This window comes from Phodopus roborovskii, unplaced genomic scaffold (assembly GCF_943737965.1).
Source record: "Phodopus roborovskii unplaced genomic scaffold, PHOROB, whole genome shotgun sequence".
NCBI classification, from domain to species: Eukaryota; Metazoa; Chordata; class Mammalia; order Rodentia; family Cricetidae; genus Phodopus; species Phodopus roborovskii.
This window is the reverse complement of record NW_026126563.1, coordinates 24,914,750-24,940,497: the sequence shown is the minus strand read 5'-3', so window position 1 is coordinate 24,940,497 and position 25,748 is coordinate 24,914,750.

The window sequence follows — 25,748 nt, the reverse complement described above, 5'->3', positions numbered from 1 at the left end:
CTAGTTCTAACAACTTATGTTATTAGGTGCTATCACAGTGCTTGGAGCCTAGTCTAGCCCAGAGAAAATTGCCTAAAGCAGCTGACTTCAATAGGAGTGGGGAAAAGGTCTTCAAAGCCATTGGGTTTAGGGTGAGGGAGCATACCACATATGGAAATACAAAAAACGCCGTGGCACTCACCCAATGGGAAGCAGTGAGCTGTGTGCTGAGTTAAGGGAATTGGGTTTTACCTGGAATCACTGCAACACTGTGAATGGCTTTTAAGCAGAAGAATGATACAAAAGGGACTTTCCCTGGAGTTATTTTTTCAAATTAGGTCTCTGCTTCTCATCGTTTTCTTTTCCTGTGTTTGCCTCTTTCCAATAAAACAGCGTGTTCAAATGGGGACCTTGTTAAGTACAAACTCTATGCTTGGAAATTAGCAGAGGTTTCACTGCCCTGGGTGGTGGGAGATGGGATGGCTGTCTCTGTCCCTGCCTCTCTCTCTCTCTCTGTCCCTGCCTCTCTCTCTCTCTCTCTCTCTCTCACACACACACACACACACACACACACACACCCTAATTAGTAAACAGACTTGAGTTGCTGAAGTTGGCTGGTCCCAACTCACTGACAGAAACCACATATACATCTCTGATGTAGCTTCCAGTTCCCCCTGACATAACCTTTCTAATCCTCACCAGCATCCCCACAACTCTGTCAGATGCCCATTATACTCACAATGCCCCACTTCTCTGGCAGTAAAGGGTTCACATCACCACTAACTGTGCTGAGTGCAGCTGAGGCTGCTCTTTTAGACCTGGGAAATTCCTAGCAGATGATCCAAGGCTGGGCTACAGAGGTGCCCTATGCAGTCTCTATGGGTACTTGAGAGGGGGTTGTGACCTGCCAGTTAGGCCTACAAAGTCAGTTCTGGTAACTGCTCACATGTCTTGGCCAGCTTCCTCTTCTGTTGGGACTGTATTTGATATTAGTACAAAATGTTCAAAGCCCCTAGCCCCCAGATTCCAAGTGAACTTGCCTTTGACTGACTTCTTCAGAATCAAGTCCTGTTTTATTTGCACAGATCGTGCTAAGCTTCAGAAACCAGGCTCCAACCTGACTGTACTGTGGTCTAACCATGAGATATCAAATGTCGGCCATTGCCTTCCTTGGGTTTGGGACTTAGCCCCTCTCTACCATGATAGGTGCTTCTGAGAACTGCACACAATTCAGTTACATGTGGTGGATATGCTACACTTCTGTCATCAGACCTCAAGAGATCCACACTCCTTCCAAGGTTAATAATCAAGTGTGGAAGGTGCTGTCAATCTGTACACATTGACCCTGCCACAAACCTCCAAGCCCAAAGCTAGCCCTCCCCACAGGCAGCCTGCCCAATCACACCCAGTTGACCCAACTAATGCAAACATGGCAATAATTTATTTCAGTTCAAAGAAATGCAAATTGGGTTAATATCCCTTTCTCTGAACCATCGCATATTCAGTGCAAACCAATTCATTTCCATAGCAGTGAATTTTTTCTAGAAACAAATGATACTCCGCTCTACACAATTGAAACTCGCACATTTTTTAATGTAACAAGCATTTATAAACCACCCATCGCTTCCCCCATCCCTCCTTCCTAAAAATACCCATTGCAGCACCAACTTCAAGCATGAAGCCTGGCATCCCAAAGTGCCGTATTGTATTTATATAATGGGACATTTCAATCCCAGTCATCAAATTACTCTGTTTATTATTATCCCCATTTTACAGATAAAGAAACTAGGACAGGAGGAGGTCAGCTGACCTGACTTCCCCAAGTCCCACATCAGGACTGAAATGGAAAAGTGTTTCCAGGCTTCCAAATCCAGGAAAGAGCAAAGGCAGAGCTGAGTTGCTTTTAGAGAAACTAGGCATTTAGGGGTGCCAGTGTCTGCTGTCACTTATAGGGGTGATGCAGACATGACTATATCCCAAAACATGGTTTGGGACTTCCTCAGCTACCTTCTGTAGTACCACACTCACACTGAACAGGCTTGTGTGACCACATGTAAAAGTTCTGAGAAGGAAAAGGGAGATCTTGCAAAAATGTGTCCACTTAGAAAGGGCCTGATGTTCTGGGGCCATTGGCCTTAACAGAAGCTGAACACTCCCACACACAGGACTCAGAATCCCCAGTTAGCACCTTCCTGAATCCCTTCCCTCAGCCCATACTCCAGGCCAGTTGCTTATAGACCACCACGCCTCCCTCCCATGAGCAGTGGATTCTATCAGTCCTAATTGCCACCAATCATGCCATCACTGTCCCTCTATCCAGATAGTCCTCAGTTTATAACAGTTCAACTCAACCATGGTTATGCTAATGCAGAAACAATGTGCATGCAATTGAACTAAATTTAAATCTCTTTGCCAGCAAAGAATTTGTTTTAGTAATGCTGAGCATGGAGGCAGGCCACAGGTTCTAGCCAGCACAATGAAACCAAGAAAAATAGCCCATCTCTTGACTTTTGGGACTCCTCTATCCTTTATCTGTAAAACAGGGATGATAGCAAACAGCAAAACCTGATGCCTGAGTACCAAAATGTCCCATTGCACAGATACAATATGGCATCTTGGGATGACTGGCTGCCTACTGTATTGCTAAGGCATCCTATGGGTTAAATTAAATGTATTGAAGACATTTTTACCTTATAATGTATTCAGTTTGGATGGCTTGGGGGTAAGGAGCTCCAACCTAAGTAACACACATGCAACGGCAATTTAACCTGAGAACATAGATCTTAATTTAAAGACCTTAACCCTGAAAGTAAGAATATCATTAGCCATCTTCTAGCCCCACATGGAGAAATCTAGAAACTTCTCGGTGCTATATCCAGGCAAGACCCCCTACCTAAGAGCTGCCCATGATCTAAACAGCTGCAGGTTTGTTTTGTCTTTTACACACACACACACACACACACACACACACACACACACACACCTACACAGAGCATGCCCCTACTGAGGTTCAGCCCTGGGTCTGGATGGGGTCAGCCAGCGGTTGTGTGGGATCCACAGCATCAGCACTCTCCCACAGCAGGACGAGTTATTAATAAACACGCTGCTTCGAGCATTTGCTCACGATTGTTTGATATTTCAGTTTTCAGTAATTTTCTCGGTTAATAATTTATTAAATGGATTATTTGTCATTTCAATTTATTAAAAATTGATAAAGGGCTCATTTCTTTTTTTCCCAAGCTAGGACACAGGAGATATATACAGGCCAGAGCACAAATTAAAGGCCTCATAATCTCGTTCCTTCCCCTTTTTCTATGTAGCCACCACCCAATAAAGACCCAAGGGCCCCTTTCCTGTTGTCTCCAGACTCAGAGTTCTGCTCCTAGTTGAATGATAGGACTGAATAGGCATGCCCCACAACTCTACCATTGACAAACACAGGGATTCTTAGCTCAGCTAATTTGCTCTAGCCTCAGGAAAGCAAAATCTCAGTCTCTAGCTTCTCAGCCCAGTAAGGAAAAAGCCTAACACATCACTCAACTTGTAGCCATGCTCAACACAGTCACCTGCTGTCAGCTCTTCCCAGGGGCAAAGCCAACCCTGGCAGTCCCCTCTATGGCTGTGGGAGCTGGGGATGAATTTAAACCTTCAGTATTCTGATTATCTTGCCTGTGTTTAGGGAATGAGCAGGAAAAGACACTTGAGGATGGAAAGCTAATGAGATAGGTTCCTGGGCTTTGCCTCTCCTTCATCCTCCCTGTCCTGCTTCCATGGTCTCCACTCAATAGCTGCTCTTAATTGCTCCTCTCTTTCAACTCTCTTGCTTACTTCCTTTTGCTTTTCTTTCTCCTGGTTCTTCATTTCTCTTTCCTGTCATTCTCTTGTCACTCTTTATCCTTCCAACTCTTTCCCTTGACTCTGCAGCCTCTACTGTTTCACAAAGCCTAAAGATTCCCCCATGTTTCTGTCTGTGAACTTGGCCTTGCTGTAATGGCTATGGAGATCTGTTGCCAGTGTTCTAGGGTCACCATAGCTCTGTAGTTCTTTCCAGGCTGAGAGCAGAGTCCTGGGGCCAGGACATATGCATAAGTCCTACCCTCTGCTCTCAAAGTGTCCATCCTACTATAGCCAGAAGAAGCAACAGTGCCTTCTGGACCAAAGATGGCACTGTTAAAGATCAAACCAGGCCCTAGTAAACACACAATGGGCAGAAAGAAAGGAGAAAACTCTGGGTTTGCAGGTGGGTGCCTGGAAAAGCTACATCTTTCAAAGTCACTTTAACCAACAGCATGCGGTCATCATTTTGCCATCTCTATCTGCCTTCACCAGCTCCTTGAGATCCCGAGTATCATTGCTTTCCAGAGCACTCTTCCCCAGGATGAGTTTAATAGCCTTATAAAAGTCACATTGTGCACAAATTGGGAAGTGTCTGAAGCACCAAGCCAGCTCTCATGCATATACACTAGCAAAGTTCCTGCAGCTGAGCAGAGAAGGCAATTCCAGACACAAAAATATCCTTGGGTAAATTACTTCCTATTAGTATGTCACATATTTCTTAGATATGACTGTAGTTCCAGGAGGTGACAGCAGCAGTTGACAATAAAACTTTGTACTCTTTTTTATTTATATTTTCCCAGCCTTTCTATTTTGTTTCTTCATTTTTGTTGTATGGGTTTTTTTCTTTCCCTCCCATGGTACATAACAGCACATATGGCTCCTCGTCTTAGCTTTGGGGAAACAATGACCCCCGACACTTGCTGTATTCCTTCTGTGGAGCTGTCCAAAACATCCAATGCCAAGAACCAGAAAGGGACTTCTGAGGAATGTCATAGCATCATTTAGACAGAAAGCTGAGGTGCTCCCACAATCCTTCAAATTCCTGCCCTAACCACAACTTCCTTGCCTCACTCCAAAACCATATTCTCCACCCCACACCTAGACCACAGATGTATGAGGTGGAGGTGGCAAAAGAGAAGACTGGTTCATGTCTAGCTCCTCAGTATGCCCCATCTAGTTTGAGAGTCTATTAGCAATGTCCAAACTTTTATGTTTTCATCTACAAAGTTGATACTCAAGGGCTCTATCAAGTTACAAAAAAAAAATACCCTCCCCAACTAGTCACCACAGGTTATCAAATAAAAACCCCCATTATCAAGAATAAATTAGCTTTTTCTGAGTTGTGGTTAGTGGTGTCCATTTAGACCCAACTCAAATACAACAGGTTATTGCCAGTACTCTTGGTTACCCTCCAGATCTTGGTGAAAAGGGACTATTCTGAAGACACCAGATGAGTGAAGAAATCAAGCTGGCAATGACTTCTTCATCTTTACTAGCTAACTTTCATTATGCTGAAAGGAGCTATGAAACCTACTGGAGAAAAAAAAGTAGTCATGATTCTTACCCATCTGTGAATTCTGTGAGCTACTGTAATGACTGGCCTAGGAAGACAGGCTCACTGCTGTGATAGTGGCACAGATATCAGAGAAATAATCAACCAATTCCTACTCCATGAGATGGATCTCATACCTGGTACCATTACTGAAGCCAAGAACCTATAGGACTAAATAGACCCTAGGGGACAACACAGTACTATGTTTTGCTAAAAAGTTATAGTATTAAAATGACTCTTAATGACATTTTGCTATATTTATAGATTAGTGCATAACAAGCATCTTCATGTATTAGATGGCAATTAACACAGAGACACACAGCTGGTCAACATTCAGAGAACAAGAGTGATCAGTCATAAATGGGACATCATTTATACCATTCTCCTCCCCCTCAATGCTCAGAGATAATTTCAAAAGGTGGGATAGAAAGAATATAAGAGCTAGAGGTGGTGAATGACCACAAGGAAACATTGTTTTCTGAATATAGCAGGGCAGTTGCAAGTATGAACTCACAGCAACCATGAAAGCATGCACAAGATCTGTGAAAGCTTCAGCCAGACTAAATTCTAGCATGGAGTATGAGTGATGAAATCCCACTCTTAACTAAGAGACTATTGGTAATTGCTGATTACTAGGAGAAGGAGGGTCAATTTTCCTGAAGGGTGTGATTCCTAGTAGGTCAGCAATGCTCCAAGTTGGGACCCCCTCAATACAAATACAGTTTGAGGTTTAAGAGAGAGAGAGAGAGAACATGAAGCTGGGTGGGTAGGGATAAATCTAAGAGAAGTTAAGAGAGGGAATGAATATAATCAAAATATTTCATATGAAAGTGTCAAAATAACAAAATTATTATTTTAACAACTCATACTGTTTTAAGTAATTTTATGGTTTTGTGTTGGGCCACATTCATAGCTATCCTTGGAAACATGTTTTCACATAGTACAGATAGTGAGTGACCAAATGAACATATGTTACCAACATGCTGTATCAACTAAATTGAAGGAGACCCAATCACATTAAAATACACTGGGGCCAGAAGCTGGGTTTTTGTAACAGGTGAAGCTCAGAGCCTTTGAGAGATGGAAACTGGACTCTCAATTCAGAAAATGACATTCTTTTTCAACATTTTATCTGGATGAAAAATGAAAAGTGAACCTCTGGCTAAAGTATCCAGCAGGGAATTAATTGATAATGATAATCAAAATATTGTCCCAAGATCTAAAGAAGTCCCTCCAGTGCAGGTTGTGTCTTGTTTGCCAGGCTTTGTACTAGGGTAGAATGCATGAGTGCCTCTGGCTTGTGATAACATCCACCATGTTAAGTCCCAGGCCCTCATCTTCAGCACTAGACTATATTCAAGGACAGGCCTAACTAACTTCCTCCATGTTGACAATGCCTGACAAGCACATGGCCTCTTGGGAGCCTCTATGCCCTCCAGAGATGGTTACAAACATATCAGACTTTTCAGCTCTATAGCCTAGTAATTCATCCTACAGCATAAAAGATTCAGAAAGTCACACTGTCCACCTGGGCTTCGGGTCCCTGGCCCCAAGGGCTTCAACCCTCTTGCTCCAACTCTCTCCCATTCAAGGGCCTGATCCCCAGCACTGACTGTTGAGCTAGTGTTAGCCCTTCTCCCTTTCCTTCCCAGCATGACTCAATTCATTCTGATCCTCAGACACACAAGCTTCAACCTTGCTCACATTTGCAGCAGAAGAAGAGGTTCGGTTGTCTGGGAGCATTTTTATCTGCCCCTGGAGAAAGAGGAGAATCTAGACTCTAAAAGAAACAGAAGAGCTGAGGAAGTGGATCATCAAACTGCTTGTCTTGACCGAATGCATAAGTCTGGTATCCAGTACCCATGTTAAAATAAAAACAGGCATACTAGTGTACACACTTGTAATCCCAGCCGTGGGAAGGGAGCAACAGATGGATTCCTGGGACTTGCTCCTCAGTCCATCTAAACAAATAGGTGAGTTCCAAGTAAAAGCGAGAGACTTTGTCTCCAAAACAGGAAAGTGAACAGTGTCTTCAGAAAGGACATCCAAGGTTGACCTCTGGCTTCAGTATACACACACACACACACACACACACACACACACACACACACACACACACCCTAACATGTACACACATAAAATTAATTAATGAATTAATTAATTGACAGTCAGAACCATGATTCAGACCCTGCTGAATCACTGATACGGAAACAGTGAAATTATAATAGCTTATGAAACAGAAGCTTGGGGTTTATGGAAAATGAGATCATATTTTACGTGAGTAAATAAATGGGGGCAGATTATGGAAGAAAGGTTAAAAGAGGAAAGAAGAGGCTAAACCATGGTGACTGTCATTACTTTTTAATGTGCAAGCTAACAGTTTCATCTTGTGTGCTAGGAATTAAACCCAGGGCCTTGCACACAGTAGGTCAGCCATCCTCAGCTCTTTCTCTAAAAGCTTTGAAACAGCCTTCAGAGCCGTTATAACAATCATATGGGAAACCACATAAAAATTAAAACCCTGCCATATGATATGAGCCCCCTGTTTGTGTTCTCCCCTGTGTTTGTTTGTTTGTTTTTTTTTTTGTTTTTGGTCAATGTAGATTCATCTTGAATATTTTAGGACCCTGTGGACCTCAATTCCCTACCACTTATAATTCAAAATTGCATCTCTCCCTGCCTTCTCCCAGGACTCTTAATTTCTCTTCTCTCTCCACCATTATTTATTTAAGCCTCCTAACTGTATTATTTATTTTAACACCATATCTGTATTATTTATTTTACTGTAGCTCCATAACGATATTATTTAAGTCTATAAAATAAAGCTTTCTCCCTTGAACTCTCTGTGCAAAATAAAATTGTATTGTACTGAAACACTCTTTGAAATGCCCTTCTTTGCCACTGGGTAATAATAATAACACTTTGCATTTATACAGTACCTTTCATCCTGGGATTATTTAAGTCTGCAAAAGCAGTTTGTCTGAATTTTTATGCAAAAATCAAGTTGTATGCTAATATTCTTTGAGATGCTCCTTATTTCTCACCACTTGCTACATATATATATATATATATATATATATATATATATATATATATATATATTTCTCCATGCATGAAATTCAAAGCAGTTCCTCAATGATGCTTACCTGTATAGGCATGGCTGAGCAGATATGGCCCTCACTTCCTAAGTGGTGAAAGGTAAGTGAGAAGGCTCTAACAGGCAGAAAAAGTAAGGAAATCAGAAGACACTTGGAGGAAGCATTCCCCCTGGCTCCTCTCTGCCACCAAATAGCTTCCTACAGCCTGCTTCCCCAACTACTAGCATGTATCAAGTAGACATTGATGGAATTCTGGAGCTGAGCCTCCTGTTGTAAACCCTCTCTCTTCCAAGTGCCACACTCAGGACCAGTCCCTTCCACTCTAGAAACCTCTTTTGGATCACTTACTTGGGATCTTTTCCACCACTATTTGCTCAGGCTCTACGCATACCTCAAGTCATCCTTCCCACTCATCTTTCCACTTGTCCATCCTTGACTGACTCCAGGTCCACCTCCAGGAAAGAATATTTTAACTTGTTAAAGTTGATACTGCAAATACCATAGAGTAATTATCTAATGAACACAAGTTTATAGTTCTGGTGACTGGAAAATCAAATTTGCAAGTTATGCCTTCTTATCACATCCTTACATAGTGAATGACCTCCCATTTCTCTATTTTGTGTGTATGTGTGTTTGTATGTGTACACGTATGTGTATGGGCATGTGTGCCACGATGCTGGCAAAAGGACAACTTCCTGGATTAGTTTCCACCTTCTATCACATGGATCGCCAGAATCAGACTTTGATGGTCAACCTTGGCAGCAATCATGTTTACCCATGGAGCTATGTCATCACACTCCTTTGGGCTAGTTTCACAAGGGAACTAATCTCTCTCATGAGAATTCCACTCTTGTGAGCTAACAACCCAACCAAAGACTCTACCTCCCAATACTATGGTGTAGAGCTTGGGGCTTCTAATGCAAATTTTGTAAAACTATGAACCCTCAGAACTCATTAGAAGGTTTTGATAGCCTTTTAGATACTCCTTGATGATAGCTGATATCTATCATGTTCCTTAGAATGTGGTGGAGTATATTTGGTTATGTTTTGAGGTCAGTTTACATAATCTCACTCTATACCTCTGGTTGGTCTGCAATTCACTGTGTAGCTCAGATTTTAAATTCATAACCCTCCTTCCTCAGCTTCCAAAGTGCCACACACATATGGTTGTCCTGTTTTTCTTTTGGACCTTGACTTCCAGGCAACTTATCTGGGGGTTAAGTCATATTTATTTCACACAGTTTTTCACTGTATCTTTTAGTAAAAAAAAAAAATTATTATTGGTTTTATCCAACAAATCTTTAGTTTTCTGTTACTGTACTCATGACATGAGTACTTGATAAGAAGAAATATAAGGATGGGAAGTTTGTTGCACCTTCCAGTTCAAGGAGATGAGAGGAAGGGATGGCAACAGGCGCTTGAGGCAGCTGTATTATGAGTAGGTTTTTCCCTGCCGGTCTTGTCCCACCGCCACACCAGCCCCAAATAACACACACAGAGACTCTATTTGATATTATGCTGTTGGCCAGTTTCTTATCGGCTAGCTCTGTCTTAATTATTAACCCATTTCTATTAATCTAAGTACTTCCACGTGGTCTTATCTTACCGGAGAGAGATGCCTGCACTCTGCTCTCTCCGTCTTCCATCTTGACTCCTCCCTACTACTTCCTCAAATCCTCCTTGTCTCCTAGTCCTGCCTATCTTGCTTTCCTATTGGCCAACAGTGCTTTATTCATTAACCAGTAAAAGAAACATATTTACAGAATGACATCTCCCATCACAGCTGGTCACATTACAATCCACAGAGAGGAAGCAGAGAGTAGTAAATAACAATGTTCAGCTGACTTTGCTGCCTTTCATTTAGCTCAGGACCCATGAGATGGTGTCACTGAAGGTCACAATCTACCCGTGTCAAATAACTTAATCTAGATGAATCCTCAGTTGTATGCCCAGAAGTTGTCTCCTAGTGAGCCTAGGCCTTATCTCATTGACAAGCATGGATAGGGTCTATTATATAAAAGGCACCTGTGTTGGTTTGATAGAAAATAGCCCTCAAAGGGAATGGCACTGTTAGGACCTATGGCCTTGTTGGATAGAGTAGGTGTGATCTTGTTGGACGAAGTGTGTCACTGTGGAGGTAGGCTTTGAGGTCTCATATATGCTCAAGTCACACTCAGTGAGACATCTACTTCTTGTTGCCTGCATATCAGCAATGTAGCAGCTACCTCTCTAGAACCATGTCTGCCTTCATGAGGCCATATTATACCATTATGATAAAGGACTGAACCTCTGAACTGTAAGCAAGCCACCACAATTAAATGTTTTCTTTGTAAGAGTTTATGTTGTCATACTGTCTCTTCACAACAGTAGAAATCCTAAGAAACATCCTTCTTTGGTCCTAAGAATACAGCTATGAATAAATGTTCCAGCAATCTCATAACTAAAATTCTTATAGGGAAATATGTTCACCACCAGTCCACAAAACTCAATTATAGCATGGTTAGTGTATTCATCCTCTCAAAGCTCTGGACACAGCCTGATGTACAAAGTAGGGAAGCAGAAGTTACTTTCTGCCTGATTTAAAACTGTTAATAAGGGTTTAGCTGGCAGACTACATTCCTAGCATGCACAAAGCCCTGGGTTCCACCCTCAGCACCACATAAACTGAGGATACAGGAGCATCCCTTACAATCCCAGCATTTGAAGGCAAAGTCAGGGGGATCATAAATTCAAGGCCATTCTTAGCTACACAGTAATTTCGAGGCCATCCTAGGCTACATGAGGTCCTGCTTAAAAGGTAGGTGTGTGTGTGTGTGTGTGTGTGTGTGTGTGTGTGTGTGTGTGTGTGTGTTTGACACAGATAGACAGACACAGAGGGAAAGAGAGAGAGAAGGAAAGAAAGAAGGAAGGAGGGAAGGAAGGAAGGAAATATAAAACTTCAAAATAATTTTAATATTCTGGTTCCCAAAAAGCAGTTTTAGAAAGTTGCCTTAATGTGGCTGAAGGGATGGCTCAGTGGCTAAGAGCAAATACTTGAAGAGGACCAGAGTCCTATTTCCAGAACCCACACTGGTGTTTCACAATCACCTGTAACTCTAGGGCCAGGAGATCTAAAGCCTCTGGTCTTTGCAGGCACTGACACATTCATGTTTACATATACACTCATACACATAACTAAAAGTAAAATATATATTTTCTAAAGATAGCTGCCTTTAGTTTCTAACAAGTTACCAAGTCCCTAGCTCTCCTTGAGTGTTTTGTGCATGTAACTCTTTACAGAAGTACACTGCCAAGAAGAGTCCACATACACCAACCCTTCTGCTATCAGACAAATTGGCACCTTCCATCATCCCAGGTGTAAGCAATGGTAGAGTCATTCAAAGTGCCAGCACCATGCCCCATCAGCAAGGGCAGCTCACTAAACCACAGTGCAAGTGCAACATGTTTTCCCATCCTGAAGCTTTGATCTCCACCCTGAGTGATGTGTCTGTAAAGGAGATGTCTGTCTGGCCTTCCCAGAAGCTTCCTAAGGAAAGAGTGCCTAGTCTTCTACACTGGTGAGCCTGCCCCAGACACATGACAGCTTTCATCACAGACACTGAAAATCTGTTCCATTTTATTTTTCCCTGGTCTTCCTCTTGCCTGCACCTACAGTATCCTCTCGGTCCTGTATGCTCTCTGTATATCATGTGTTGCATCCTTTTAGTCCTTTGTTCTTCCCCAGGCTGCCTCATCTTAAACAATGTGCAGGCAAATAATGCTTCCTACCTTATCTCAACTCCATCATAGGTGCCAAGAGAAAGAAGGATATGGTCAATTTTCAGTAAACATTATTCTCAAGTAATAGGTTTTAGTTGAGTAGAACATATGAGTCTCTTACAATTGTCTTCACTTTCACAGATGATAAAGTGGGGGCTGTTCCTCTCCAACTCCCTTGATTTCTACCTAGTTTTGCTCCTTTTCCTACAAAAATACAGCACTTCTCCATCTTTCTACCATGTGGCCTTCCTCAGTACCTTTTCAGGATCTGTAATCACATTAAAAATTAATAATACGGGACAGCCCACATTCCTCTTCATGCAAGAACACAGTCTATTTAGGGAGATGAATAAGGAAGAAAACTAAAATACTGTGTGAAACGCCATGGGATGAGTATGGGGTCGTTAGGAGTACTGCTAAACTAGCTGTTCCAAGGCTTTCTGGCATTGTGAGCTGATGATAGAAGTGGGCTGACAGAACACACCAGGCAAGGACTGCAAAGGATACTCAAAAGCTACAACAGTTCAGAGTTTTGAGAACTGGGTCAGGCCTTCAAGAACTTTCTAAGCTCTGCTACAGAGTGAGGACACTGCCCTGGGGTTATGAGAACATACCAGAACCACTGAAAGGAGAGAATGGTGTGAGCAGGCACAGAGAAAGCGCCAATGAGCAGGTCAGTGAGTGCTGGAAGGACACCCAGGGGGACTGAGGGAGGGGTGAGAGATAAGAAGACCTGTGAACAAGTGAGAGAGGATTTGTTTGTGGAATACTGTTAAAATGTTTCTAAAAATAACTGTGTATGTAGAAACCACTAGAGATGTTCACAAAAATAACTGTTAGTGACAATAAACTCAGCAAGTTGGATACAAAACTCAACATATTCTAGACACTAAAAAGGAGCAATGTGTTACATTTCTTTATTGACAACTGAACAACCCAAAAAGCAAATAATAAAACAATTTATTGTATTTAAAAAAGAAAAGAGCCAGGTGGTGGTGGTAGCCTATGCCCTTAATCCCAGTGCTCTGACTACAGGGGCAGGCTGATGTCTGTGAGGTCTCTGTAAGATTGAGGCCATCCTGGTCTACATAGCAAGTTCCAGGACAGCCTGAGCTACATAGTGAGAATCTGCCTTGAGAAAAAAAGGAGAGAAAGAGAAGGAAAATTGAAACTAAACTTAACCATGGAAGCACAAAAGACTTACATGCTAAAAGCAAAAGACTATTGCAGAAAAAAAATTAAAAAGATAAGTAAAGGAAATGCATCCCATGTTCATAGAGTAAAGACCTCTGTGTTGTTAATATGTAAACTATGACTCAAAGTGTCTACAGATTTAATGTGTTCACTATCAATTTCAAAATCTCAATGGAAAGTAATATAAAAACAGAAATTTTTGTTTTATATAGAGTCAGAAGAAAATCAACCAAACAATCAAAACAATTTTGAAGAATACTGGGAGCCTCACACTTTCTGATTTCAAAACTCACCACAAAGCTACGGGGATCAAACAGTGTGGGATTGGCAGAAGGGTGAGTGTAAAGACCAATGGCAGTCACAATGAGTTCATAAACTCTCACATGTGTGGTTGAATACTTTTTCACACAGCCAAGAAGCCAAGAAAATGCTCCTACCTCTAATAGTTATGAAAATGCCAATCAAAACATTACAAGCACTACAGAATGAGTTCAAGACCAATCTAAGCAACTTAATGAGATCCTGTATCAAAACAAAGAGGGCAGAGGATACAGGAAGAAACAAAGCTTTGTTTAAAAAAAATGGAGAAAATGGAAATTTTGCATGTCGGTGTGTTGGTGGGAGGAGCTGATGGTACAACAGAAGACACTAAGGACAGCGTACATCCTTCCAGGCTACTCAGTGGCCCCTTCTACCACTATACCCCACCTCCTAGTTTCTACCACCTTGAAAAAAAGGCTACCATGAGTCTATCAGTGGCTAAACCATTGATTAGGTCAGAGCCCTCATGATGCAACCACTTACCAAAAGCATTCCACTGGGGGCAAAGCCTCCTTCGGGAGACATATAGCATCCAAACCACAACCCCCAAAGAGTTGAAAACAGGGTCACAAAAAGTCACCTGCATGGTCATGTTCACAGTCTCAGGTTCATGGTAGCCACAAGGTGGAAACAAGTCAGCTATCTACTGACAGATGAGTAAATAAATAAATGGGAAAAGTATGGAGTATTAAAAATGACAGAAATTCTAACACATGCTAAGGACATTGTGCTCGGTGAAATGGGACAGTCACAAAGATAAACGCTACCTGGTTCCACATCTATGGCTTACTAAATATATGGAACAGAAAGCAGAATGGTTGCTAGGCCCTGGCATGGAGGGGAGTTGTAGCTTAATGGGCATAGTTTCAGTTTTCCAAGATGAAGAGTTCTAGAGATTGGCTGCAAAACAGTGCAAATGTGCTTAGCACTGCCCAGCTGTGCACTTAAACATGATTAAGAGGGTAAATTTCACGTTGTGTGTATTTTACCACAATCTTTAAAAACTGGAATGCCTTTGAGGAAAATTTTATTTCTCAAAGAACGCTGCTGGTGCTCAGTTTTGTTTCCAGATTTCAACGCCGGGTCATTTTCCTTCCCTTGTGCAGTGTGTTCAGCATGTTGCTAACAACTTCCTCGGAGTACACAGAGGGGTAGACATAGCTGTCCAACAAAAGGATAATCTAGGATCTCCATCACCACAGCTAAGGGCCAATCATACAGGATGGCTTCTGTCTTGCCAACAAGTAAGCCAGTATGTCTTCAACTCCAGCCTATGGTCAGTGTGTCACTGAGGAAAGTCAAGGCAGAAACTCAAGCAGGAACCTGGAAGCTGAAACTGAAGTAGAGACCAAAAGGAAAATTGCGGTTGCATACTGATTTGCTTTCCTTTGGCTTGCTCAGGTATCTTTCTTATACAGCCCAGACACACCAGCCTAGGGAAAGCACCGACTACAGCAGGCTGGATGCTCCCACAATTCAGATCATAGGCCTAATCTGATCCAGGCAATTCTTCAGTTGAGGAGCTCACTATCCAGGTGACTCAAGCTTGTGTCAAGTTGACAAAAACTGCCTAGCATGGCTGCTATTGTCTGAGTGTGCTTATACTTCCACAGAAGGGTAGTCTACAGCTGGACAGTCTCAGGAGTCCACCATGCATACTCAGAAGCTGGAAAATGGGAAGGTAGAGTGATTCCCCTAGCCAGGACTCCAGAAAAGAGCTGAACATTTTATACTGAGCATAATTTAACACAGCTGATTGAGAACAGGAGAGATTTTCCTCACAACTCTCCAGATGCTACAGGGAAAAAAAAATGTCATCTTCTTCCAGGGCTTGGCTTCCCCCACACCCTGCAGCCTAGCCTAAGAACACACGGGCCCCTCGTCTAGCCATGGAATCTACTGCTTTAGCTCTGAAGATCACACAGGTGGGTTTCTTCCCATGTTTCAGCCTCTAACAGTCCCAGGTCATAGAGGCTGTTTGAGGAAAAACAGATCTCTTCAATAAATCAGTACCATACACCAAATTTCCAGAATGCAGTTGAACTCACCTCTGGGGCCAGGAGGAGGATCATGAAACATGTCAGTAAAGATACTAGGCCATTTCCTGTGTCTGTGGGGTTATAGGACCATAAAGAACTGTAGTCTATTCAGTCAGATTCTAAAACAAAGGCTGCCTGATAGCACAGGTCACCGGGCCACCAAGGAGTGGCTTTCTGAAGAACTGAGCTCAGAATCAATTGAGCAATGGGGCTATTATTGACCATTTTATATTTCATAGAAAAAGAGAAAAAAAATCCACTATGAAAACAAACTTCGTCAGTAACCCCAATAGGCTTGCCCACCAACTAAGGAGAACAAGGTAAATTTGAGCTCAATTTACTCAGATGGATAATAAAACTTTCAATTATGGCTACATTATTTGTTGCTATATGGTTGAAAGATTAGGTGACAATATGCAAAAAATAGTTTCTTCATATTATAATATTTAGTAATGTCATTTTATTTTTTATATGTTTCATTAAATTGTTTTGTGGCTTTATTATCTACCCAGATGCACAGCCCAGAAATACAATTATTCAGATTTAGAAGCAATAAAATTTGGCATGCATTTTCTCGTATTCAGAATTCCTGCATGTTAAAAAGAAATTATAGCATTCTTCCCACATTGCACCGCTCTGAGGCCCTCAAAGACCCATTCATTAACCAAAGGCATTACAGAAAGCACACCATTTAGGTTAAAGGGCCCTTCGGATAACAGATATGCAGGCACAGAGCAAATATTTCACTGTAGCCCCTCCTTTTGATTATGACAATAATAGAGGCAAACGGATTCACGTTCCCCGTAATGTGCAGCTCCATGATGGATCCGTGAAGATCTGAAGCTCTGGTTACAAAGCACTACACAGAGACAGCAAGATGACAACAAAACCATCTACAACTATGGGGAAACAGGAATCTCACTTCTTGGAGAAAAAGTGATGTCTTGCTGGGGACTTGTGTTTCAGGTAAGCGCTGTAAGATGCTGGAGTCCTGAGCATGCTTCCATGGCACATAGAGCATTAGGTGAGACAACAGAAGTTCAGGTACAGTGGCCCCACGCCCAGAAATATTCTCCCATAGGAAAGGCACATTTTTTTTAATTTCTAGTAAAATATAAAGAAATACCTTAGGGCTCCTTGTCTGCCATTAGAACTCTAATATATATTGAACATATACTTATTTGAGATAATAGAAATCAAATTTCAAATGCATTAGGGTATTGACACCAGACTATGAAAGAAATAAGGCTTAAGAAGGCATCATCAAATTACAATCTTACTATAGAAAAACAGGAATTGCAAACCAGAAACACATGTTTGTATTATATACAGGCTAGGTTTCTTTCATCACAAAATATACACTCTAAAAATCTGTAAAATCTGAAACTTTTTTAACACAGGTATGATACGCCAAGTTGAAACTCTACATTTGAATTTAGAAAAGAATTAAAAATATGTTGTTTTTAGACTATGTGTATAAGGTGTGTATGAAACTCAAATTTTGTTTAAACTTGAATTCTGCCTCCAATATACCTCAGTACATATATACAATTATGCTACCCCAAAAATTCCCAAATCAAACTCTTCCTGTCTCATACTTTTTAAATAATATACCCACATAGAAAAGGACTGATGCAAAATATATTAAAAGAACTGCTGTAAGTTCATTAAAATGAGCAAACAAAATAATACAGAGAAAAGGCATGGGCAATCATTTGTAGAAGACTCATAGGAACAGAAAACATTTTTAGAGCATGTCAAAGAAATGGAAAATGAGCTACCTCTGATGGCAGCTTGATTGGCAGAATTAAGAAAAGCAACATTGTGGTATGTTAGGGACCCCATAGACACGCAGGGGTACCCAATGAATAAGAAACTGGTAAGCTTCATTGAAAAAGAATTTAACATTATATTACTAAGTTAAAGAATTGTATATCCTACAACTTTGTATTCCACTTCTTGATGTGTGCTCAAGAAAAAGAAATTCCAAATGTACATTCCAATATGGAAGTACAAAAGTGTTTGCAATACCATTCTCAGGAAGCTGGAAATACTCCAATTGAGGACGTAGATTCTAGTGTGCTCCACAATACAGTATTGTGAGACACTCAAAACCAATGAGGCTTGGCTATATGCAACAGTGTGGCTGGATCTTATTAATATAATGATTGAGATTAGAAGCTGCATGGTTTTCTTTTCTAAAAAAAAAATTAAAATAGCTAAGCAATATAATGTTACGAATGTGTGTATATAGGGAGGCTATGTTTTAAAGCTGACGATGGGTACAAGATGTGAAAAAAAAAACTGACTAGCTCTCCTGGGGGAAGAAAGCAATGAGCCATGAAAGCTACAGAACAGAAGAGCAAGAAAGCTACTGGCTGGTTCCTGCAGCTTGTGACATCATCAACACCCATACAGAAGAAAGCATAGCCCACCTACCTACAGTGATGAGAGGGTATCGTGGAAGAGAGTTTAATCCTAGTGTAAGCCCTGAAAATGCTGTGGGGTAGCTGCATTCAGGTCCCTTTGGAGTGTGCGTGTGGGGTGTGTGTGCGTGTGGTGTGTGTGTGTGTGTGTGTGTGTGTGTGTGTGTGTGTGTTTCATTTAAATACATGATATAAATTGCTCTCAGATGGGCAATTAAAAGTCATATTATTGTAAAAATGATGATTAAGACATTTCAAGGCATCCTGTGCCAAAAATCATAATTATCAAAAAGACTGGGTGGGCTGGGGAGATAATAAGCCAGGAAAGTAGGAAAGCACTTACTGCACAAACATGAGGACCTGCACATGCATCCCTAGTCCCTCATAAAAAACAAGCATAGAGGTATGAGTCTGTATTCCCTACACTGGGAAGGCAGAGACAGGAGGACCCCAAGGACTTGCTGACCTGCTATTCTAGCCAATCAGAGAGCCCCAGGTTCCAAGATCTAATCTCAAATAAGGTGAAGATACAAGATACACAAGATGTTGACTATTGGCCTGCACATACACACACCACACACATACATATATACACATATACACTACACACATTATGTATATGTGGGGTGGGTGTGTGTGTGTGTGTGTGTGTGTGTGTGTGTGTGTGTGTGTGTGTGTGTGTGTGTCCTGGGGGCCTAGAAAAGGAAAGAGAAGGCACTGTGGACTCAGCTCATGAGCTCATAGATCTCACTTGGAGATCTCACTTTGAGGATGAAGTTTCCTCTTGAACAAGACAGAAAATATGTGCATGGTCTGTTTCAACCCCCACTGGGTTTCAAATATTCCTCACATGTCATTAATGTATTACCTAAGCCAAAAGCAACTGACACATAGGGAAATAATCATATCTGAAAGCAGAACACCTGGCTCCATGCTTTCCATCAGCTAGAATAACTTTAGATAAGCAATTGTATCCTGATGGACCTCTGTTTTCTCATCTATAAAATAGTCTATGTGTGGAGGAAGGAGAAATGACTGAGACCCTCACAGACAAGGTATTTGGCCCCTTCTCCTATTCAGATTGTAGGCAGGACAATCTGCAAAGGGACTTCATATGTGTCACCCAAGGATCAGAACATTGAACAGGACAACAGTTCCTAGCTGGTTGGTTTTCTGTGGCCCACAGGCATGGCTAAGTAAAATATTCATGTAGTTCAGTGTTTAAAAAGCAAGATGATGAGAGACTTGCAGTTTATATAGCTTCATGAATCCTCACTAATAACCCTCTCTGCTACCTATAGTTAAAATGTTTATGTGAGATGGGATGTGTGTGTGTGTGTGTGTGTAAAACTTTTGTTGTGAGCAAAACGGTCTCAGTTCAATTCTGCAGAGCCCACATTTTTAAATGTGTTGATACCTAGCACTTGGAAGGCAGAAACAGGTGGATCTCTGCAGGTCTCTCTCTAGCCAGTCTGGTTTACTTGACAAGATCTTAGCTAGTGAAAGACCCTAACTAATAAACTGAAGCAGATGGTGCCTGGGGATGAGGTGGTGTGTGCCTGTAATCCCAGTGCTGGGTGGAGAGATGGGAAGATACCTGGTGCTGGCTGTCCAGCTAATGTTGCCAAATCAAACTGGTGAGCTCTAGATTCAGAGGCAGACACCTTTGTTAGTGGAGATGAATAGAGGGAGACTCCTGACACCTACCTCTGGCCTCTACATGAACACACATGTATGCTTACCTGAACACATATGCATTCATACATAGCACTTACATATACCTACAACACATGCAAATTGGAAAACTCCTTTGAAAGAAACCTAATCCAACTACCATGTTTAGAGGTGAGGCTTTCAGGAAATGATTAAGATTAAACAAAGTCATCACATGAGTAAAAGAAAGTGAGAGGCAAACAGAGGGTGTGTGTGTGTGTGTGTGCGTGTGTGTGTGCGTGTGCATGTGCGTGTGCGTGTGTGTGTGTGTGTGCGTGTGTGTGTGTGTGTGTGTGTTGTCCTGAATCTTGGACTAGCATCATAAGCCTAAGTCAAACTCTTTCACTCTAAGTCACCCAGCCTCTAGTGTTGTTTTAATCAACTTTCTGTTTCTAATAACACATCTCCTCAATTCTTCAGCCATATTGTAGGACTGTGGACCTTGTCTCATTAATGTGCATATCTCTGCATGAGAATTAGAGTCTCAAATAGAGCTATTTTCTATTGTTTAACTCGTAAGATGCAACCAGAATTATAAATATTTAAACACAAAATTACATATCTTCCTATGATTCATGCCCACAAATTCTCACCAACACTTTTTCCTCCTTCCCTCCCATGACCAACTCTGTCAGTTAATTAGATTTCTCTGTATGGCTAACCACAATACTGAGTGATCTAAAACACCAATCATTTATTACAAACCCCTGCACATACTAGTTGGCCATCTGGTCAAGACTCAGCAAGGATGTCCTTTGGCTGGGCTCTCCCAAGTCTCACACATGCATGCCACGTAGCACTTAGATGAGGTAGAAGCTGAGCTCTAAGGCAGCCTCATTCATGGGGCTGACACCTGGTGGCCTTCCACTCTGGTAACAGAGGGAGCTGGGCCATGCTATGGTGTACCTAGTCAGGTACACTGTGGGTGGTCTGAGTTCCTAGAAACTTCAGGAAATGGCATGGGGAGATAGCTCAACTGTTAAAACCAGTTGTCATTCTTCCAGAGGGTCAACAGTTGGTTCCTAGCACCCATGTCAGACAGCTGACAACTGGCTGTAACACCATCTCCAGGGCATCCGATGTCCTCTCCTGGAGTCTGCTGCTACCTGCATTCACATGTACACATACCCACATACACACACACACACACACACACACACACACACACACACACACATATATATATATATATAATATTTTTCAATAAAATATTTTTATAGAATTGAAGGCAACCTTAATCTACAATTTCTTATTAGGTCTCTGAGTCTCATTTGGTAATGACTGACCAAAGAAAAACCCATGGCCAACCAAGAATATGATTTGGGTAGTGTTGGTACCCGGGTATAAAGATGGGTAAAATCATTTCAGCCATTATTTCAAACATTTTTATGGGCCTGCATTGAATAGCATTGTTCTTATTTTATGATACAGGAATAGCTTCCTATAGGCACATAATGAATGCACACATCATCAGCACATGCACAGAAAGAAGCATTGAATGGTCTCACACAAAAACACATGTACATACGTCCTACAGTCACTTATGTACCCAAACATTAGCAGAAAGACGCATGGAAAGAATTGCACAGAGACATACATAGAATCATCCATGTATATAGGCACCAAGTCCACTCATGAGGCAAGGATTTGCTGTGCACACTCTATTTCATTTTAACTCTCCAATGTTCTTTGTTAAAATGCACCACAGCATATTTTAGAGAAGGAATCCACTGCTCCCAGCCATCCTTTGATATGAAGGGTTAAGTGATTAGACATGACCCAGGATGCCAGCTGCAGGCTGGTCTCTGTGGTCTGATTTCTCAAGCTGATACAGCTCACTTCCCAGCAGTGATTGCAAGATTTAAATCTAAGTCGGGAGAGAGAAAAATGAAATTCTTAGTATGGTGTTAGTTAAAGCACAGATAGAGACAGCATAAGCAATGAAGAGACGGATCCCACAGACCTCTTTAGCTGTTTGACTAGACTGGAAACATGGAGACTCATTTCTATGGAGCTTCAGATATCATAGGTCTCCTAGTCTACTTTTCCCTAGAAATCTAAAATACATGTCAGTTTCAGAAAAGATGAGCTTTTTTTTTTAATAAAGCACTCTTCGCTTTCTACAGAGGTTCTCACATCTCTATGCATATATTATCAACAATTTATGATTAATAAGTATTTGCGTTTATCAATGTTTTAAGTAACAATATTGTCGAAAATGCTAAAACAGGATAATGAGTATTTCCATTTCTTGAGCATTCCTGGTGGCTTTGGAGAGAGAAAAAGAACCACATGTTTTTCCCTTCCATAAGGACAAAAGTCCTCAGGAATTTATAGCTGAACAGACAAGCCAAATTTCAAATAGGAATTATTCTCCTAATTTTCCCCATCTTCCCATGAAGTCTTGGCCCAGACACATCTACACGACTCCAGCATCACTGTCTTCGCCACCTGTTAGAGTTGACGCCTTTCCTTGTTTAATACTTAATACTTCCCTGATACCACCCAAGAGTATAGCTCGCCTGCTCTGCAGCCCAAGTTCATTAGCTGTTGACTCACAGGCATACTTGGAAATACAGTTGGAAACTGTGAAAGCTTGAAACAGGTGGGGATAGGACTCCTTTGATTTCCACAACTTGGCTGTGGCTGGCGAAGACGGTAGCTTGAAGTGCACATCACACCACCAGGCAGACATTGTAAGATCCCTGTGAGATCAGCTTACCAGCTCAGGATTGCAAACTCAAGCTCATGAAGGTGCATGCAAGCAGTTAGGTTAAGACTGTAGGCTGTGATGACCTCTGCTTGACCCAAGACACCTGACCCAACCTTACAGACCTTCCAATGTAGCTCTCTTTTTAAATCTTTCAGTTAATTCAAATTAGATGTCTGCAAACCAGAGCACTCATCAATTAATCAATCAAACTGGGAAAATAAACAGCAGTCAAGTTTCTAAAGCATGTATTCTTATTTTAAGAATGTTGTTAAGGGCTGGGAAGATGGCTTGCTGTACATGCATAAGGACCTGAGTTCAGATCCCCAGCACCCAAGTAAATGTCAGGTTAGTGTGGTATCTCCCTATAATCCTAGTGCTTCAGGAGGTAAAGGCAAGGGATACCGTAGACCAGACAAGTCAGCTAACTTTGGTTTCAAGTAAGAAACCGTGTCCCAATATATAAGGATATAAGAAGAGAAGCAATTAAGGAAGATATCCACATCAGTCTCTGTTTTCTGCACACGTGTACACACATATGACTATGCACATGGAAACACGTGTAAGCACACACACACAGAGAAGTGAAAGTCATCTTTCACCTTCTTTAGATGTTTATTCTGGCATCAGAGGCATTCCAAAGTGGTTTTCTGAGTGTGGTCCCTCTCTCTCCCTTCCAGTGCTAGGCTCTAAGGCCTGTGGGAACTTTCTGTTGCTCAGCAAGAGAAAGCAATCCCATTGGAACACAGTAAAGTATTTAAGAACACAGAGACTTCCCAAATGAAACTCTGTCCTGGTTTACACTTGTAAGTCCCTCAGGATAGCCAGATCTAAGTTCTGCCTTATTTATGACAGATTTTTACAGTGACAGGCTCTGCAGCCACAAATTTAACTGATGTGTCCCAGTCCTAACACTTCCAACTTTCCCTTCATTGGAGACAAATGCCCGTGGCATGACTCCATACCATTCACACATCCAGACACTTGTATTAAAATTTTATTTTTTATATAAAATTTATATATTTATATTGCTTTGAAGAGAGGTGTTCAATGTCAGGGATTTCCTAACTCCATAGGTTCAAGGTGTCACCTGTAGTCACACATCCTTCCCTTGGCTGGGGATGACAGGAAGTTGCCTGGGAGTTGCACAGAGAGACTCCGGGAAGTCCATTCCTACCACTGTACTTCCCTGGCACATGCCAGCCCGGGTGCCCCAGATCATTGCTTCATTGTCCTAGATATCCTATTAACACACTCTCCCAGGGAAATTCCCTGAGAGCAAAGATTAGGTCTTGGATTGTCTTCCAGGTGTTTACATGGTAAAGCTAATGAATTTGCCCCAAATGTGAATGTAGGTACTTGTATCATATACTAGTACCCTCTACACCAGCTTGTAAGGTGGTCAGGGTTTGAGGGGAACAATACTAATAACCATCCTAGAAGATATACCTTGGGGAAATACAAGAAATACAAGTAGCCACACACAGGCTGGGCTGACAAGGGCCTAGGGAAAGTGGGATTCCTACCCTGACCACTAATGCCTGAAGAAGCATCAATAGCTGGAGTGGTACTGATTGGATTTCTCTGGTGCTCAGGGTACCATACTAAGCACACAGATCTTATTTCTTATTTAACATAGACAAGGAAATCAGGAGAAGGTTATGATCCGCCTCCCCAGCTCCACAGATATGGACCCTAAGGCTGGAAGCAGACAGGAAACTAGCAGTCGGCAAGTGAAAGACAGGTTCAAATCCAGGTCATCTATTCTATAGCCTTTCTTCTCGACACCTATGAGACTGCAAGCCCATTGGGTGGGAAAACACACATTTGCATACACTCACACTGCATAACTCAAATCATTTTGGACCTGTAGGAAGACATCAAATAACAGCTTATAAATAAATAAGGATCTTAACAAATTCATCCACACACTCCAGCCTCAAGTCAATCCTGTTTCTGAGTGAGAGTCTCCTCTGGAAGGGGGGAGGGTGTAGGCACCAGATCCCTTTAGGGGCTGATATTATGGAGCACAGTGACCGAAGAGGAAAAGGAGAAGTAAAGGCCCACAGGCAAAAAAAAAAAAAGACACCCTGAAGGGAGCCCCCAGAACTGCACATGCACACTCTGTTTTCAAAAAGCCCCCCTCTGCCACTCACGGCTACTCTTGTGGCTCATGGCTCTGCTACTTACAAGTCAATCATAGGCAGTAGCCTCACTCACGAGCCTTGCTCCGCTCCCAGCCCTTAGCACCCCACACAGCCTCTCACCAACATCAGATCGTGCCTTGCCTTTGCTCCAACACATTCAGGGATTTCCATCACCTTCTGATTCAAGTCTAAAATCCTCAGCTCAACTCAAGGACTTTCGCACTCAGCCACCACCCAGCCAACAAGATCCATCCTCAGACACTAACTGAGACACCCCCGGCTTGTGCTGAACTCCCAGAATATGACTCACCACATCCCAAACGAGCTTGGCCCTCCCGCTTCCCATGTCTCACTCTTTCTGTCTGCCTGGAACACAAGACTCATCTTAAGTTGCCAACAGCATTTGCTGAACACTTTTTAGGTATCAAGCACAATCCTGGCTTGTAGGATCAGCAGTCTCGGTCAACGATCAATCTGAATGCTGCCTCCTTCAGGAAATGGAGCAACTCATCTGAGGGCAAAGCTCATTCAGGTGTTTGTGTTTGATCTTGGACTAACAGCTCACACCCACCTCCTAGGGTGCAGAGTATGGCACGCGTGGAAGACAACACATCATTGGTTATGGTGGGTTTAAATCCAAGCAGTTTGGTGCTGGTGGGCAGTTCCACAGTTCTGGTTTGGCAAGTAAGTTATGGCAAAGAAAGTACACCATCTCCATAGTCGTCAAAATACAAAAGAAGGAATTCTCTAAAGTATCTAAATGTTACAAAGACATAATAAAAACTGTCCAGTCTCCTGGTTAATTTTGATTTATCTAACATGTTTCTGCCTCACACCTATGCAATTAAATAAGCTATGTAAATCCATAACAGTTTTGTTGTCAGAAAAAAATGGCTATAAAAACCATGATTGTAAAAAAAAATAGTTGGAAATGTACTGTTTATTTCTTCTTGAACTTAGATTCTAAGCTCTA